The sequence below is a fragment of the Mandrillus leucophaeus genome, unplaced genomic scaffold (genome assembly GCF_000951045.1).
Source record: "Mandrillus leucophaeus isolate KB7577 unplaced genomic scaffold, Mleu.le_1.0 Scaffold388, whole genome shotgun sequence".
NCBI classification, from domain to species: domain Eukaryota; kingdom Metazoa; phylum Chordata; class Mammalia; order Primates; family Cercopithecidae; genus Mandrillus; species Mandrillus leucophaeus.
Genome location: NW_012104120.1, coordinates 143,499 through 160,847, shown reverse-complemented (window position 1 = coordinate 160,847; position 17,349 = coordinate 143,499). Strand labels below are relative to the sequence as shown.

At 43.4% G+C, this 17,349-nt stretch overlaps 1 pseudogene; it reads left to right on the top strand.

Moving 5' to 3' along the window:
- The first annotated feature begins 2,512 nt into the window (after positions 1 to 2,512).
- LOC105547343 lies at positions 2,513 to 13,373 on the top strand (annotated as a pseudogene).
- Positions 13,374 to 17,349: the final 3,976 nt, after the last annotated feature.

The window sequence follows — 17,349 nt, the reverse complement described above, 5'->3', positions numbered from 1 at the left end:
GTGTAAGGAGAAGGGCTGACTTACAAGACAAGACCTAAATATATTTTTAAATTCTTCAACACTACTGTACCTTCTCCGTAATGTACCCAGAACATATGTCTCAGATTTCAATAGGCCTTGGAGTCACATTTTCCTCAAATACCTGAATAAAAAGAGGAACCTACAACCTTGCTTTATTATATATAAGAACCTAACAATTTACCAGGTGTTCAAAGATATCCAGGAACATTTGTCTTCTTCAAAATAGTTCCTGATTTTCACTTGCCATTCCACTTCTCATCTGGATCCAGATCAGAACCTTTATCTACTTTTCTGCAGGTTACTCACTTCTGGCTTTCTTCATACTTGTGTGGCTCTCTTTTAAACACTTCACACTGAGTTGTGGACACTTATCCCTTCTTTTTTCAAAAGGTCTTTTTTCTTTTCCTTTTTCAGGAGGCAAGGAAGGGGGAGGCAGTAGGAAGGATTGAACAGAGAGGAGGAAGTGCAAAATACTCATTTGGAACAATGGGAGATTGAGTAGACCAGACAAAGAATGATTAAAGTGAGGACTGCTGGCATGGTCCTGTTTTCCTCCAGCCATGTTTAGTTGCATCGTTGTGGCATGGAATAGATGGAGAGCTGGGTTTATCCAGGGCTCGCATCTTACCAAGCAGATAGGAGGTGACAGGGAGGTGGGTGAGTTGAGGAGGTGTGCAAGGGACCAATGAGAATGGTTGGCCATGGAGTTTAGGCTGGCTCACTAGAGAGGGAAAAGTCATAAAGGGAGGAAGAAACAGTGAACAGGTAGTAAGATCTGGATTGGAGGTGCTGGTAAGGTTGCAGGAGTTTTGTTTCAGGGCAGTACAGGGAGTAACTTGGATAGCTAGGAGGTGGTGGTCAGAGTGGGATACTGTGGGGTTTGCAGTCCCTGGACCTGACAAGGTCTAAGGTCTGATCATGGAGGGAGGGGGAAGCTGAGGTAGGGCAGAGGACAGGAGTGGGCTTCATGAGATCAAAAGGATGTTAGAAGGATTATCTACCCGGATACTGACATCTCCAAAAAGAGGCCTAGTGTGAAGAAGTTACAGCCTAAGCTCTTCATAGATAAGGGAAGCATGCGCCACGTGGGTAGCCTCCCTAGTCTAGCACCCAGTATATAGCCTATGCAGAGTGAATACCTGGGGTCTGCTGGGGGCGAAATCAAGGTCCCTGTGACAGGACCTGAAGCCTGGGGGTCTCGGTGACAGAAGTGGGCCTAGTTTTTTGGTGTAGAATTGAGCCTTGAGTGCACCGGTGGGATCATATTAAGAGGAACCCCTCCAAGACTAAAGGAAGATACATCCTCTGACAATGTACGCTCTAGGCGTCCCAAGTAGCTGGGCTGGGTGTTAGATGGGCTCCAAGGCATCTCCTCAGGTGGCAATGCGCGGATCCTTGGGAAGGCAAAGCTGTGCAGGAAGAAAACGTCAAGATGCTACATTCCCTCAGGGAAAGCCCCTTTCCCAGGAGCAGGGAAGGCGAGACAGTTTAGGCTGGGTCAGTTTGTCACTGCCCTCAGAGTCTGTTGATCCTGGAAAAAGAGGGTCTTATTTTATTTATTTATTCTTCTTTGAGACAGTGTCTTGCTCTGTTGCCCAGGCTGGAGTGCAGTGGCTCCATTTCAGCTCACTGCAACCTCCGCCTCCCAGGCTCAAGCGATCGTCCCGCCTCAGCCTCCAGAGTAGCTGGGAGCACAGGGACCACAAGCGCCCGCCACGACGCCGGCTTTTATTTATTTTATTTTTATTTTTTGAGAGAGAGACATAGCCTCCCTATGTTGACCAGGCTGGTCTTGAACTTCTGGGCTCAAGCAGTCCTCCTGCCTTGGACTGCCAAAATGCTGAGATTACAGGCGTGAGCCACCATACCCGTCTGTTGTTTTTTTTTTTTTTTCCCACGAGATGGGGTCTCCCTATGTTGCCCAGGCTGGTCTTGAGCTCCTGAGCTCAAGCGATCCTCCCGCCTCGGCCTCCCAAAGGGCTGGGATTACAGGCATGAGCCACCGATTCCGGCCAAAAGAGGGCTTTGGGGCACCCCCAGAAGGCGAGATCTCTCTCATCTGTCATCTTTAAAGGGGAGGAAGTGGACTCCCAATCCAGCCATAGTCCATTCGTCCCCGGGCACGGTGACTCCGGGGCTGCCAGGACCATATGGTCTCCTTCTGGCTTTTGCACCGCATCAAGTAACCCGCTCCAGGCCGCACAGCTGCCCTGGCCTTGGGGAAGGACTCCTGGAGGGCGGTGTAGGCTGCTCCAGAGTGCCACCGCAGGAGTTGAGGCCGTGGATTCTGACGGCGGATTGGGGCGGAATCCGGAGGGACGCGGACCCGGTGGAACGCACTGCGCAGGCGCCTGCACCCAGCTGTTGGGGAGTCTTTCTTGCAGTTCTCCCCTGAAAGTGGTCCAGGCACCGGTCTCTTTTTTCTACCTTTTTTTTTTTCCCCTCAGGGGAGTCGGCGCGACGGTGAATTTCCGTTTCCCGCGGTGCCCAAGGGGACCTGACGAGTCGCAGTTGTGAGCAGGTTCCGTGCGCGGGCTGGGGCAGGCGGCGGTGGGTTCCCTGGCTCTGGGGCACTGGGAAGATCGCGAGTCGTGCGCGTGGGAAGGTCCTCCCCCGGTCCTCCGGGTCATCTTTGCTCCGGAGAAGCAGCATATTTCGCATCTGTCCCAGGTGTGCCTGGGGGTCGTTGGGAGAGGGACGGGGTGAATCCCTGCAGAGAGCCTGGACAGGGAGGGAAGCTGTCGGGGAGACTGCAGGCGACTTAGACCTGAGCCGAATCTGTTGACCCCAAGTTGTGCGATTCCCACCAAGAAGAGAAGGGAGAGAAACAGTACAAGTTCGGCACTAAAACATAGTAGAGAAGCAATATAACCTCTGAAATCACACAGCTACTCAGTTTCAAAGCATTCCTAGTGCCCAGCTCTCCTAACTCCCCGCCAGTGTTCCTTGACATTATGGTGCTATATAAAGACTTTCTGTTTCCGCTCGTGTGTGTGGCTGTGGGAAGCCTCTGACTCACCTCTGTGCTCCAGTAGCACCCTGTGCAGCCTTGCAGTGTAGCCCTTATTGCATGGCACGGAAGACACTAGTTTGGATTTCCTCTGCCAGTCAGATCATAGCTATATCCATTTACTGGCACAGTGGCTAGCGCATCATAGACACAAACGTTTATTAAATGGAATTAATACAGGACCTTAATTGAATGAAATGGCACCCTGCTCCGCTCTTTTTCAATCAAACTGTCAGATTTTATGCAGCCCGATATCCTAAAGAAAACTCACTAATTCAGTGATTACCAATTTACTGGCCACAGATTCTCAAGTACCTCAGAAATCACTGGAAGGGTCTCTGTGAGTCCATGGGATCTCCAGGCATCATCTCGAACCAGTCATATCTCGCACGTACAGATATTGCTGTTTTTCAAGTGTGTGTAGATGAGTTGTAATTTAGGAGTTTTAAAGAGTCGACAGGTACTAACAGTAATACTGCGCTCATATTGGAAGTTCATAGAAACATTTTAAATTTTTTATTAAAATTTGATCTTTAGTTTAAGTTAGGAAACCACTTCATTAGTCCAGTTGATATCTAGGTCTGAGCCGTCCAGTAAGTAGCCACATGTGACTGTTTAGAGTTAGAATGAAATTAATTAAAAATTCATTTTTTCAGTTTCTCTAAGTACATTTTAAGTAACCACATGTGGCTAAAGGCTAAATGGATGAAAAGTACAGATATAGAATATTTCCATCCTTGCAGAAATAGATAGTGCTGATGTTGACACTTAAGATGAATAGAAAGTAACTTAACCATAAAATGTAACCTTAGCAGAGGTAACTCATCTAATTTATAGCATAACAGAGAGAAATGAAATTGGGGATGGTTAAGCAGTTTCTACCCTTGTTCAGTGAACAAATACATCATCTCTTCATAAAGAAATACATGAAATTTAATGTTTTTCCCTGGGTATTGCCTGGATTGTAACATGCTTCTCCCACCTCCTTACCCCAGCATTCTTCCTTATAGGTTAGAGTTACTTGTTGTTGGTAAATAGCCACTATGGAGACTAAGGACCAGAAGAAACACAGGAAGAAAAACAGTGGACCCAAAGCTGAAAAGAAAAAGAAGCGACATCTGCAGGATCTCCAGCTAGGAGACAAAGATGCTGGGAAGAGAAATCGCAAAGTCTTTGCAGTTCAGTCTGCTGTGCGGATGGCTTGATCCTTTCACAGGTATATTTAGCTACAGTCTGATAGTTCTTCCATTCACTCTTTTTAAATAGTAGGAGCCTGTCACTGGTGACATTTGGATTCACAAGTCTAGTCCAGCTCCAAAGGACATGCAGATGCATGCTGTGTGGCTTTTACTAAAACAGGAGAAGCCTTCCCATAGAAGCTGCCTTGCCTCCAGCATCTGCACACTGGTTGGTGTTTCTTGCCCAAGATACAAGAATTTATAGAATTTGTTTCTTCCTAAACTTTAAACTGTTTCTACAGTGATAAGTGTGCTTTTTCCCTCTGGATATATTTTACAAAGTTGTAATATAAAATACAAAAATTACAATATTTATTACTAACATGCTTCATTTAGTGAGTCCTTGTGTTATTCTTAGCAGTGGACTTTAAACGTTATTCAACTAAATCCTTCCAGCAGCCTTACCAGAGTAGGAATCATTCTTGCCCTCATTTTATGGACAAGAAAACTGAGGACAAGAAAACAAGTTACCTCCAATCATATAACCAGTAAGTAGGAGAGCCAAATTTAACTCCAGAGCCTCTGCTCTTATCTGTTATGATGCACTGCCTCAGTATTTACCTTTTGGTTTTTAAAAAACTATTAAAATCACTCATAAAACAGTCAGATTTAAGGAGTGTTTAATTTTCAGTTCTCTATACTATTGAAGTCGTCTTGTTATATCTTTATTTAACAGCAGTTATTTGGACGAGGGTCAGAAGTTAACAAGTTAATAATTGACAAGTTAATTTTATGTATATATAGTTTGTTGTACGCTCTATAAAATATACTAAAGTACTCATATCTGTAAGTATACTAAGAAAGTCTACTTATAAGGTTGGTACCTTTTACTCTATTTTGAAAGTGAGTTTTCTTTTTTTTTTTTTTTTAATGAATAGGAGTCAGGATTTGAAGACAAAAAAGTGTCATATGCCAGTGGTTGATCGAACTCCACTAGAGCCCCCACCAATAGTGGCAGTGGTGATGGGGCCTCCAAAGTTGGAAAGAGCGCTTTGATATAATGCCTCATTTGGAACTTCACCCGGCAGAAGTTGACCGAGATCAGAAGCCCTGTGATGATCGTGTCAGGTAGAAGATGCCGCCACAGACACAGAGTTGGCGTGGCTGTTTCATCTGAGGGACATGCATGTGTTTCTTGTTTTCTTGAGTGGAACATGTTAAATATTGTCATATGTTATTTCTCTTATACTTTTACTAAGTTAGCTGTAACTTCAGAAAAGGGTAAGTTCCCAGAGATAAGGATGTGATACGTATCTTATCCTGACTGCTCTATGACTTTGCCAAGCATGTTCCTTGGAAGGGCCTAGCAGGCCTGGTACTGTGAACACATCATTTAACAGAGAGCATGTACCTCCTATGTGCCAGGTGCACATGCTTGCCCTTATGAAGCCACACACTGGTGGAAGTGCGTGTTTTCTCTTTTTCCTATGAGAATTTGTCTGCTTTGGGAGATGGTGACCTTTCCAAGTTTGAGGGAAGGTGAAACAAGCTTCCAGTGGTAGAATGGCAATGTACACTCTGAAATCTCTTGTTATTGCAGTAACATAGTTGGATTGAGACTTTTCTTTATCTTTGGAGCATCCATATTTTCTCTTCCGTTTTTTTGAGACAGAGTCTTACTCTGTGGCACAGGCTGGAATGCAGTGGTGTGATTACAGCTCACTGCAGCCTCAACCTCCCAGGCTCAAGCAATCCTCCTACCTTAGCCTCCTGAGTAATGCACGCCACCATGCCTGGCTAATTTTTCTTTTTTTTTCTTTCTTTTTTTTGTAGAGATGGGGTTCCCCCATGTGACCCAGGCTGATCTCAAAACTCCTGGGCTCAACGGATCCACCTGCCTTGGTCTACCAAGGTGCTGGGACTACAGGCGTGAGCCACTGTGCCCAGCCCATATTTTCTTGACTGTTTTCTTATTACCTTAATTTAGACATAATTATTGTTATGAATATTCTGTTGCATTATGCTTGAGGAAGTTTTTAGCAATAGTGGGAATATGGGAAGTTTTGATAGAGGTGAACACACCTGCAGCTGAACAGCAGGATCATGGTTATCATGGAGCCTGTCCAGTCAGAATTTTCCCTGTTTGAGCACTTTTATTCATCTGGGTAGACTTTTGATATTATCTAAATTTAGAACACAGCAAGAAAAACAGGATAGAATTTATTTTATTTTACCAGTTTTTGCCTATAAAGATGAACTTCTGGTACACTCCTGTAAACGTATATGGTGTTTTACTGAATGCAATTAAAAAATGAAAATTAGAGTTGATGGTTGGAATTTTTTCAGGGTCTTTTTAAAGTAAAATTTTCATCTTTTCACTTACAGGTAAAAAGCACAGACTCGCCATTATTGAATGCGGGTGTGACATTAACATGATGGTTGATCTGGCTAAAGCAGCAGATCTGGTAAGTCAGCAGGGGCAGCCTGGGGTGCTGATGGAGTCTTACAGCGTTGTGATAGGTTATTTACTCTGTGATGAAGGGAAGGGAGTTTATGATTATTAAAGGAATCATGGTCATCATCAGGGATACAGTAGATGTGACTGAACTGATGATGATAATAATAATGGTAATAAATGTTGTTATATTAATAATACAAATGGAATGTGCACAATGAAATGTATTCCAAAATCTAAAAGCAAATGACAGGATGCAGAAAACCTTTAATGAACACAGCTAAAAAGAGTTCATTAACATGCATACATATATACGTACAAATATATCATAGTAAGTACCATTTCTTCTTGGACCCTTCCTGGCACTCTGCTAACTGCTTTCTACAAAGTTTCCTTACATAAACCCTTGATCCACCCTTCAGGTGAGTAGGTAGTATCTATAGTTTACATAAGATGAAATAGAGCCTCCCAGCAGTTAAGTAACTTGTGTGAAGATGGGCCCCTTGTTCCTGATGGTTCTGGAACCTTCATCCTTAATGATAATGCTAAAGTAAGTATATGAATTGCCTGAAGAAGTGGTCAGAATTTATCAATAGAAAATGTAGACAGTACTCAGTGTGTGGAAAATGTATACGGTCTTGCATTTATGGAAATGATAATGTTCACTATTCCTGATATTCCATTAACTATCTTTTAAATTAACAAAAATAAATAAAATACAAGTTAGGAAAAAAAAAAAAAAAAAAAGAGGCCAGACGCAGTGGCTCACGCCTATAATCCCAGCACTTTAGGAGGCTGAAGTGGGCAGGTAACCTGAGGTCGGGAGTTCAAGACCAGCCTGACCAACATGCAGAAACCCCGTCTCTACTAAAAATACAAAATTAGCTGGGTTGGATGGTGCATATCTGTAATCCCAGTTACTTAGGAGGCTGAGGCAGGAGAATCGCTTCAACCCAGGAGGCAGAGGTTGTGGTGAGCCGAGATCACGCCATTGCACTCCAGCCTGGGCAACAAGAGCGAAATGTCATCTCAAAAAAAAAAGCAAAAAAATAAGCCATATTGATTAGGAAATGTGGGGTGACGGATACCTTGTTTATTTCATTTTTATTTAGTTTTTTCTAGAGCTACAGATTTTATACTTTGGCCCAGAAAGACTCCTAAAATATAATGTAAAAAGTAATACAGATTTTAAAGTTACACCATTGTAATGTCAGAAAACTAAATAACATTTAAATTTTGAACATGTAATGCGACTATTAGTAAAAATAAGTGTTATTAATGTCAATTTGTGTAAAGATTATTAAATCTTGTATACTTGAAAAAATTGAAATAGTTCATAGAAGTCATTTGTTTCTCTTTTATTTAAAATGTAGCAAGTTTCTAATTTTAAAGACATACATATTAAGAGATGCCTTTACATTTTTTTATTTTTAGTTATTATGGATGCATAATAGATGTACATATTTATGGGGGACATGTAGTATTTTGATAGAAGCATACAATGTGTGATGATCAAATCAGGGTAATTTGGATATCCGTCACTTCAAACATTTATCTTTTCTTTGTGTTAGGATCGTTTTAATTTCATTCTTTTAGTTATTCTGAATTACATAATAAATTACAGTCACCCTATTGTGCTGTTGGATGCTGGAATTTATTCTATCTAACTGTATTTTTGTACCTGTTAACCTTTCCCTCTTTGTCCCTCCCTCCCTGCTCCCCTTCCCAGCCTCTTAACCATCACTGAGAGAGATGCCTATGTGAATCTTTTTCAGATTTTCAAAAGGAGCACACACATTTGGTAAAGCACTCTAACTAATGCAGGGTACACACAATGCGCGTTTTCTCTTTCCTTGCTCTAACCGCTGGTCTCACAGGGCCCTGCAGAGCAGTATCCTTCCAGATACATATAAACACACATGCCACCCTTTAAAAACACAAATGGTAGCTTATTTTACACACTCTTCTATGCTTTGCTTTTTTCATATAATGTATCTTGGAGATACATAGTAAGTACTGTAGCACTGCCTCCTTCTTTTTAATATAATATTCCATTCTATGGATGCATCATAATTTATTTAGCCTAGCTTATGTTGATTGCTCTGCTCTGGGTTGTCAGAGACTCCTGACTACGGCAAAGGCACACACAGTACGTGGATTTGGGTGTGTACGTGCGTGTGTGGATTAGGGGAGTAACATTAGCTTAGATGACAAAGATTGGCAGCTGAGGGACTGTTTGGTCCCTGTTCTTCCTGACCCTACAACCAGTTGCTTGCCCCTTGGCACTCTGATATCAGATGTGGTGTGAGGATTTTCCACCTGTTCTTCGAGCTGGTCCAGTGTTGCTGGAGAGCTCTGCTTGCTGCCTCGGTCTGCAGTGGCAGTTGTGCTTTCCTGCAAGCCTAACTTTGTATATCCTGTGGTTTTGGGTTTTGAATGTTTCCTAGTTTAATCAAAGGTGGGCATTTCTGTTTCCATTTTGTGTTATTTTTGGTTATCCATGGAAAGGTAAGAACAGAACCATCTTTAATATTAAAACCAGAAGTTTCCAGGAATCAGTTCTGAAATTATTTTGCGTCTTTGAAGTGTCTTAAATTTTAAAAATTGGTCTTATCTGCTTATATTTTCTTATAGACTGCCATTCATGATAATCTTACTGTTTTTTTTGACTTAATTCTGAACTGGTAGCTATTTAAAAAAATTTCTGAGCAATTGAGTTATACAAATTAACATACAAGATAGAGGTGTACACTGCATACTTCCCAGCCAAAAACAGATTTTTTTTTTCTGTGAGGAAATTGAAAGAAGAGGTTGGTTTTCTGTATATATTTAATATATTTCATTGATTATCACTTTCTTCCCATTCTTTGGATGTCAAAGACCTGTTATTTGGCTTAAAAATATGTTACAGAAAACTTCATTTCTTTAAATTAGGATTTCTTAGGTAAGAGCCAGGTTAGACCCAGCCTTTTCTGAGTTACTTCTCACGCATTAGAATTCTTAAAATGAGAGTTTATATCCTAGTGGGCATTGTCTTATGGTTGCCTTTTACAGCAAGTCAGAGGGTGGTGGTTTCTCTGGGGGATGCCTGTGTAGTCATTTGATTTAGTCTGCAGTGGGACTTTCCTGTCGAGGGCCAGATAGTAAATATTTTCGGCTTTGTGGATCATATCTTTTACAGCTACTTAGCTCTGCAGTTGTAGTGCCCAGGCAGCCACAGACAATATGTAAATGAATTAATGTGGCTGTGTTCCAATAAAACTTTAGTTACAAACACAGGTGATGGCTGGATTTGGCACATGGGCCAGTTGCCAACCCCTAGTGTAGGTGGTCTGTTTTGGTCGTTTCTTTGAGAAATGATGTGTTCTGTTTGTAGGTACTGATGCTTATAGATGCCAGCTTTGGGTTTGAAATGGAAACCTTTGAGTTTCTAAACATCTGTCAAGTACATGGGTTTCCTAAAATTATGGGAGTTCTCACCCACCTCAACTCCTTCAAGCATAATAAGCAACTGAAGAAGACAAAGAAGCGATTAAAACACAGCTTCTGGACAGAAGTTTCCCGGGTAGGAAGAGAAATAATTGTTAGAAACTAACAGTATAATCCTTTTAAAATAGACTGAAGAGGCAGGCACAGTGGCTCAAGCCTGTAATCCCAGCACTTTGGGAGGCAGACTTGGGCGGATCACTTGAGGCCAGGAGTTTCGAGCTCAGGGCAATATGGTCAAACCCCATCTCTCCTAACATGCAAAAATTAGTCAGGTGTGGTGGCACACACCTGTAATCCCAGCTACTCGGGAGGCTGAGACATGAGACCTGCTCAAACCAGGAGGCGGAGGGTGCAGTGAGCTGAGATTGCACTGGTGCACTCCAGCCTGGGTGACAGAGTGAGACTCTGTCTCAAACAAAGAAACAAACAGACAAAAAAGACTGAAGAGATATCACTAAACGTCTCTCTAGGATTTGCCTCCTGAATTCCCATTTTGTTTGTGTTCCCAGTCTCTGGAAGGTTTCCCTCAAGAGAGCGCTTATTCTGGGCCTCTTGGTGTATCTCATTTGTCTCTGTACCTGCTGCACCAGGCAGTGTCTGGGTGTTTGGGGGTGGGGACTTAATAGAGTACATCAGAAGTTTCTCCCAGTTGCAAGACCAGGCACTGCCCCTTCCTTTCCATACTGCTCTGGTCCATCGGCCACAGAACCGTTTCTGTGCTCAGAGGCCTCACCTCCCTCTCCTCACCATACTTAGATGGATGCCCCTGCTCGGCTGCAGAGCAGTCTGCCTCTGTGGGGTTCTAATAAGTCCTGAAAGAAGCCAGCAAGGCTCTGGAAGCCTCAGGACAGTGGATTTGCTGGAAGTCTCCCTTCTTAGGATTGCTTCTTGTTTAGAGCTTTTATTTTGTTGCAGTTTTGACAAGAACTTAATTGAAATTTAATTTTTAATTTTCCTTTAATGTTTAGGGTACCAAACTGTTCTGCCTTTCTGGAATGCCGCATGGAGAATATCAAAACCAAGAAATCCACAATCTAGGCCATTTTATTACAGTTATGAAGTTTAGGCCTCTCACATGGCAAACTTCTCACCCTTATATCCTGGCAGACAGGTAAAAAGTGATTGTAAACTTTTTCTTCCTGGGCCATATATTTCAAAGTTAAAAAGGCTAGAAAAAGAACAGTGATAGGATTTATTTTGTGCCTGTTTGAATAGTGGGGGTAGAAGTGTAGTTGATGGAAAATGTCTACTTATGTCATTGCTCAAAGATGCTGTGCCTTTGGGAGTAAATTAATTATGAGATGTTTAGGAAAATGGGAGGACTTGGAAGCATTTAAGGCTACAGGATGTGGCCCCGTCCTACGTTCAGCCTCAGTTTTCAGTGATGCTGCCTTCATGTCCGGGTGCTTGAGTCCTCGTGTGTGCCTTCAGTTTCCTTCCTTTGTTCTCTTCTTTGTGCTGTGGTTTTCTCAGCCTGGAATACCCTTTCTCCACCTGCCAGAATCCAAGCCACAGCACAAATCCCAGAGCAGAGGCTCACCCTCTTCCAGAAAGGGATTTTCTGAATGTGTTCTTCACTCTTCCCTGACCCCAGGTGGACGTCATCTCCCTGTCTGGTGTCTTATGGAATGAATGTCACTTTCAGCCTAGAGACACAGTTGTGTGCCTGTCCCTTTTCCTCTGCTGGATGGTGAACGGTGCTTCCTTGTTTCTGCATTTTCTAGTTTTCTAAATGACATGCTTGGTGGACAATAGTGTGATGAGTCATTGACACCTGAAAGGAGGTATAGGAACTTTGGCATTCATTTCTGCTGTATGATTGAGTTTATTTTTCTAGGATGGAAGATTTGACAAACCCAGAGGATATCCGAACAAACATCAAATGTGACCGGCAGGTGTCACTTTATGTTATTAAGAGGAGCGCACTTGAAAAATAAAAGCCAAATTCACATGGCAGGTGTTCTCTTGTTGTAGAACATACTAGAATTACACATAGGATTCTTGGGATGGCTTCATTTCTCAGGAAAACTGAAAAATGACCCAACAAGGGAAGATGGCCTTGCTGGAGGTTTTAAAAGTAAAGCAGCTGTGTGTAGGCCTGCAAAGGTGTTACCGAATCCCCTCTTCTCTGACCTCTTGTCTTGTAGCTAGAGGGTCACTGTTCCAGTGTGGCACAATGCCCTTCTTTAGGGTCATGGGTTCAGCCCTTGGACTGTGGATCGTTGTTAACCCCCAAGTCAACAGTAGATACTTACTGACTTTCTGTCAGCTGAAGCTGGCTTTTTGGGCCCTGTCTTCTAGGGGTGGAAGATTTTGCCATGAGTGATGTCAATTTCCTTCCAGACCCTTGTGCTATCCCTGAACAACGAAAGAAGCCCTGTTTAAATAATAAGGAGAAGCTGGTTTATGCGCCTCTTTCTGGAGTTGGGCGTGTGCTGTATGACAAACACGCTATCTATGTTGACCTTGGTGGCAGCCACAGTTTTCAGGCATCAGTGAGATGGGGGTCATTGCTCTGAACTCTCATTATTCTTTCTGAGTCTGTTTTTTAATCAAAAAAAGTAATGTACTCAGCTTTTATTTATTGAAGATTTTTCTCTTGTACTTATAATAAAGGCCCAAATGCATATTGTAAATATGTAGAATAAAAAGAATACCTTTTTTTCATTGTACCAAACAAAAGCGTCCTGTCCTCCATGCCTCGATCCGTGGCCCCGGCGTGGGCCCTGCTGCCAGTGTGGCACCTGCATGGCTTATCTCCGTTTCTACAAAACCAGTGTGCTTGCCAGCTCTCGTTGGTCTTTTTCTTTTTCTCATTCACAGTGGTCTCCTCGTTCTTCATTTTAAAGCAGATTTCCAATATTTATTTCTTAGTTCTGAAGTGGAATTTTGTTGGGTTAAAATCAGGGTTATTTTAAAATGTTAGAAAAGCTAGAGTTGTCATAACACTGGAACTAAGATTTTTCTAGCTAGGTGTTTTGGTTATCAGGTTATATACTCACTGAGCTTTGGAAAAGTTTAATGGAGATGGGGATCCATTTCAAGCTTTGTTGTAAGGATTTTCTTCTCTGGTTTTTGTGGCATTAAAAAGGTTCTTGGGAAATGTGTCTAAGATAATTTTGAGAACTGAGTGAAACCAATGTCTCTCCAAGATCTTTGTGCTTTCCTCACCTGCCATTTCTTGGTGGTCTTGACAGGACGAGGTGGAGCCCACCCATGAGCTGGTCCAGAGTCTCATCTCCACCCACTCCACCATTGATGCCAAGATGGCTTCAAGTCGGGTGACGCTGTTTTCTGATTCCAAGCCACTTGGGTCAGAGGCTATAATCAAGGGGAAGTCTGCTTTTTTTTTTTTTTTTCTATTTTTAATGAAAATATGTATTACAGAAGATCATATCACCTGTAATTCTGCCATCATAACACATTTTGGTGGGATTCATTCTATTTTGTTTCATTTTTCTTTGTGTGTACATGTGTCTCTGAGGGCTCTTCACTTACCTGACATTAGGAGAGAGTCTTTTCTTGAAATAAAATACAAGATGCATTTTTCAGCAGACCCTAAGTATTCCTCAAATACCACGCCATCTTCAATAGGTTGCTTTCTTGTGTTAGGATTTTAACACAGGAACATTGACGGAACACAACGTTCCTTCCATAGCACCAGGGTAGTCTCCTCATGTCAAGGTCTTTACCTTAATCACATGTATGATGTACCGTTTTCATGTAAGGTTCTAGGAATCTGTGGACATCTTTTGGGGGCCATTATTTTGCTGACCACATTATACATATATATATATTCTAGACTAGTACAAAAACAATGCCACTTCCATTGCTTTAGGTATGTGTATATATATACGTTGTCTAATGCTATAATTTTTAAAAAGTTATAGACACAAATATACCCATTTAAAAAAAACTTTTTTTGCTATTTTACTTCATACTGCCATCTTATTTTTCCTGAAACTGTTTCAACCCTGGAATTCTTTATCGTTATTAGTTTTATTTTATTGAAATATTCATGAATGAGCATACACTTGTATGTGGATTTAAAATTCACAGTAATTTTCTCATGAATTCATCTGTGAATAACATTTTATAGACAAAATGTCTGCACTAGGATAAGGACAAGAGGAAGATGTATAATTCCCTTGTTTTAAGGTACCGCCATTCATTATTATTATTTTAAAATATGAGTGTTGACTGGTGTTAAAACACAAAAAGGGAGTGGTGGCTCCCGCCTGTAATCCCAACACACTGGGAGGCCGAAGTGGGTGGATCACCTGAGGTCAGGAGTTTGACACCAGCCTGGCCAACATGGTGAAACCCTGTCTCTACTAAAAATACAAAAATTAGCTGGACGTGTGGTGTGTGCCTGTAATCTTAGCTACCCAGGAGGCTGAGTCAGGAGAATCGCTGGAACCTGGGAGGCAGAGGCTGCAGTGAGCCAAGATCACGCCACTACACTCCATCCTGGGTGACAAGCGAGACTCTGTTCTTCCCCCGCCCCCCGCCAAAAAAACCCACACACACACAAAGGGATGACTGGTTGGGCACAGTGGCTCACACCTGTAATCCCAGCACTTTGGGAGGCCAAGGCGGATGGATCACATGAGGCCGGGAGTTTGAGACCAGCCTGACCAACATGGAGAAGCCCTGCCTCTACTACAAATACAAAAATTAGCCAGGCATAGTGGCACATGCCTGTAATCCCAGCTGCTTAGGAGACTGAGGCAGAATAATCACTTGAACCTGGGAGGTGGAGGTTGCAGTGAGCTGAGATCACACCATTACACTCCAGCCTTGGCAACAAGAGCGAAACTCCATCTCAACAACAACAACAAAGCAGATTTATAACTGAGCAGTGGATTTGAAAATTGTTTTAACAAATATTCAAAATACCCAAGGAACTTGTATAAATAAATAGGAAAAAAAAAAGAGAGAGAGAAAACCATCAAGAAGCCCCCACAAAGCAGATTTGTAAATGGGCAATGGATTTGAATAGACATTTAGCCAAAGAAGACATCCAGCTGGTGAAAAGGCATATGGAAAGGTGCTCAACATCATTGATTACCAGGAAAATGAAAATCAAAACTGCCACAAGTGGCTTAGACCATAGCGGCGTGCATGGAAGTTTTCAGGCCTCCAGTTGTTGGGAGTGGCTGAGGAGAATGGGGAGCTTTTGTCTGTAGTTGGAAGAGTGGAGTCTCAACAAGAACCAGTGTATTGTGGACATGTGTGGGCCCTGGAGTGTGCATGGCTGGATGCCCTGTCTACCTGTGCCTTACAGAGGGACACCATTGTGCTGTGGTCCATCAGAGGGGCAGGTGGCTTTCAGAGGGAGTGGGAAGTGGTGGGGGTTGGTTTGTTTGCCTATGGATGATAGCAAAAGTGGGTTAGCTTCCCAAGAACTTTTAATAGTAGCCTGTTTTGCTGCAATTCTAGATCCAGACTGGGGTCCCAAGGCATCTTGGTAGTCCACAGCTTCTTAGCAAGTGCATGTTCAGTTGGATCCCCCAGCCCAGCCTGGGTCATCCGCATCTTCTGCCTCTTGGGCCACACATAGCTCGGCTCTGCACTGAGCCGTCATCCTGTGGTGAGCTTCAGTCTCTTTCCCTGCAGCATGCAGTCAAGGTGGTGTGAGCCACATCTCACAATGCCTGCTGCCTGAACAAGGACCAGAGGCCTGTGGAACACACGGCTCTCAGGTTTTTCCTACTCGATGACTCTTCAGCTGCCCCCACATGGCTTTCTAGCTCACAGCAGATCTAGCCTCCTCTGAGCAGTGAAGATGGGATGTTTTATGGTCATTTTCCCTGGTGTGCAGAGCCCAAGCAGAGTTCTTCAGCCCACCCTAGTCCATCCCCTCTCTAACCCCCGACCTGTCCAGTCTTACCTCCCTTCATATCAAAAGCCCATAGTTAACCCAGAGGGCTTCAGCCCTGCCCTGCCTGACTTTCTAGGAATCCCCCTCTCCACCCACCCTAATCAGGACACTGTGTGAAGGTTCTCCCTCATTATTTTAAAAGGAGGACAAATTTTTCTGACATAGAGGTTCTGGTGAAGTGGCCAGCTCCCACATCACAGGGAGACAACAGTTTGGGCTGGACCAGGATAAAACAGTGCTGTCCCGGAGCTGGCCATCTGATAAGGGGCTCCGGAAAGTGCAGTGATGGACCCCTGGGAGGCTTTCTGCTCTCCTGATGGCAGGTTTTTTGTGAGAAGACCTATTGGCCACTAGGCTGGCTCTGTGTGTGTGTGTGTGTGTGTGTGTGTGTGTGAGATATGTTTTCTTGGATTGATTTCTTTCAGCATGAAGCCCACTGTTTTGCCGAATGTATCTCACTGTTTCCTGAAATTCACTACATTCAGCTGGCTTAAGGGTCCTGGGGCCTGGCTGTGTCATATTTGCACAAGCCTAGTGTCTGTGCAGACTGTACACTGGAGTTCAGTTGTAAGACCGTTTTGATCCCTTATTCTGTCCCTGTAATAGAAAAGCCATTTCATTCAATGGAATAGAAACCCAGATATATTGGCGAGATGTTCTAATCTGTCATCACTGGGGCAGTGGCCAGTGATTTGGACTTTGTGGCGTAGATGGAAATGTCCAGGTTCTCTAGGTGGTGGGCAGAAGCCTCACTTTTTAAAAAACTTCCCCCACTCCACCCCTGCCAATGAGGACGTTGCTTGGGGGTATTTCCATCAGTGTTAGGTAGAAGAGATCATTTCCTGATGTTGAATTTCAGGTACGGATGCCAGCTTCTGTATATCAGGGTAGTGGTGCTTGGGCTGAGACAGGCCTAGACAGCACTGTCTGAAAGGGGCTCAAGGAAGTAGCTGTGAAAGGCCCCTGGGATGTTTTCTGCTCCTCTCTCTACAAGTCACCTGGAGGGAGATCCTGTTAGTCACTATGGTGTGTGTGTGTGTGTGTGTGTGTGTGTGTGTGTGTGTTCATCACTTGTTGCGGGGGGGTGGGAAGAGACAACAGAAGCCTACAGAATCTATAGTTCTCAGTTCATCTCCCATCCTAGTCCGATCATGGCCTAACATCCTTAGCTCCTGATCGCAGAGGAGACTCTGCGCATTTGTGTTCATGTGGCCGTGGATGTTGGCAGATTCAGATTGGTGCCCCAGGCATCTGTGCCTGTAACTGCAGTTTCAGCAGGCTCAGGACCAGGCTAAAGGGCCTCCAAGCTTCC